The sequence below is a fragment of the Phaethon lepturus genome, unplaced genomic scaffold (assembly GCF_000687285.1).
Source record: "Phaethon lepturus isolate BGI_N335 unplaced genomic scaffold, ASM68728v1 scaffold55901, whole genome shotgun sequence".
NCBI lineage: Eukaryota > Metazoa > Chordata > Aves > Phaethontiformes > Phaethontidae > Phaethon > Phaethon lepturus.
In genome coordinates, this window is record NW_010516647.1 from 1 (window position 1) to 2,303 (window position 2,303).

The following is a 2,303-nucleotide window of genomic DNA, read 5'->3' on the forward strand; positions in this document are numbered from 1 at the left end:
CGGGCGGGCCTCCGGTTGCGGCCACACTTTGCGCCGGGGACTGTGGGGCCGCACGTCCAGCAGCAGCTGCAAAAGAGCCGGGGGAGGGGAGACCTTGCCTTGCCCCACACCAGACACTGCCTGGGCCCCATAATCCTCACCCGCGCGTTCTTTGCGGTGCCAGGATCAAATGTAGGCTCATCGGTATGGCACAGCCATAACGCCGGGGTGAATGTATGGCTCTGCACTTTGGGAAGAAGGGGAGCCTCCCTGTGAATCACGGGAGCCTTCACCTGGCGTTTCATCCAGCATGAGTTTACCGGCCGGGGGTGGGGCAAGGGAAGCGATATGCAGGACGGGGGAATGAGAGGTGCCATGAGGCCTCTTCAGTGGAGCAAACGGTGGAGTATCCTTGTCTTTGGCAGGGCAGCCAACGCTCCATCAGTGCGTGGCTGAGATTCTTGCATCTGTTCTCTGACTTTAAATAGCGTGGCTGATTCTGGTGAGTCAGGTGTTTGGAGCGAGATCCCAGCAGTGCCTCTGAATTCACAGCATGCCCTTGAGCAAGTCCCTTCTGACGTGCTTTCACCCTTCCTCTCTTTTAAGAAACATTTATCATTTAAGTCTCAAAACAAGGAGCTTTAAGTTTATGATGTCCTAAAGCAGAAGATACTGTGGTCCTCCGGACTTCGAGTAACTGCAAAACTCCCTTGCCTAGACAGCCACCTAATCCCTTTCCAACTTCCACCAGCCTGTTGGAGTTCGTGTGACAGTGAGGTCCATGCTATAGCATGTGCAATAAAGTACAGAATTTAATTGCTTTTATTTAGTGCATTTCCAGTTTTCTGCAGCTAATGCAGTTGTTGTGCTATGTCAATCTTTGTTTATATGTACTTGCCCTCTGTGTTCCCAGTGTTATTTTGTATGTGTTATTCTCTTTCATTAATTTATCCTTTGAACTACATAGTCACTGATTCTTAGCCTTTCGTAATATATTTTTTCATATTTCTTAGCTTTCTTCTTAAGCTTTTCCTCATCCTCATTTTCCATTTTGGTTCCTGAAAAAACATGAGTTTGACTAGTGACAGGAGTATCACTAGTGGGAGCTTCATTAGTCTGTATCCTGTCCTCGCTCATTAAGCAGTAATCCTTGAATTACAATTAATTAAAACCCATAAAAAGTTCAGGTTATTGCTTCAGTATATAGTTAATATTATTGTTTTACCTAATGAGACAGATCTCATTGATGAAGGAACAGTTCTTCACTTTATCTTGTAGTATGAGAACTGGGGACCACCAGATGAAACTTGGGAGAGGTTTGTTCAAAACTAATGCAAGAACATAGCTCTCAACACAGTGTGCAGTTAAACTGTGGGACTCCTGGCTACAGGATATTAGAGGGTAGAAGTTTTTTATGTGTCCAGAAAGCATTCTAAAAATATTAATTAAAAAAAAAAAAAAGTGTTGAAGGCTATTAAATGCAATGCAACATTTCTGGCTGAGGAAATCCCTGAGCTGAAAATTGCAGGAAGCTGCGAGAGTGTTCTGGAGATGAGTATTTCTCCTACTCTTCCATAGATGATCTTTATTCACTTGTCTCCTAGGTGGAATCCTGGTTTAACTGCAGATTTGTGTGACCTAGCATTGCTGCTATTATGAAGATCTTCAAGCCATCTCAATTTTTGGCTAGCCTAAGTAAGGGCTAAAATGTGAATTACCAGTAAACCTTGTCACCTCTGTGCATGTTCTCATACACTTTTCAGATCATTGAAGAAATGTTAACAGTGTTTTTTGTATTTCTTTCAACTGATCCTCTTTTTCTGCCACCTCAAACTTTCCAGTTTTCCTTTTGAAATGTGAAAGCAAGATCTAGAAGCAAGTACTGTTTTCTAAAGTAAAATTACCTACCTTCTTCAATTAGCTCTTTTTGCCACTGCTTTGCTCTGAGAGTACATGTTGTACTGGTTGTCAGTTGCTGCTCTTCATCATATTTTGCAGGAATTGCTTTTGTTCCTGCTTTTAGAGTAATGACTTCAGGGTTTTGGTTTTGTTAAACCAGTCTGTTTAAGCCCAGCATAAGGACCGACGGTGACTGCTCAGTTCCAGGTGTTTTTTTGTTACTTGCTAGTTGTTGCAGCTTTGTTCAGTATTGTTACAATCTTTTATCACCCATGGATTTTATCAAGAGTGAAATGTTACCTTGTGTCTGCTGGTGGAAAAACTGAAAACTGTTAGGTCTAGTCTAGAAGTGATTTTCCTAGGCTTTTGCTGGACCACTGCTGTTTGATTCTTTACTGACAACTGGTATCAGGACAGGGGAAGAG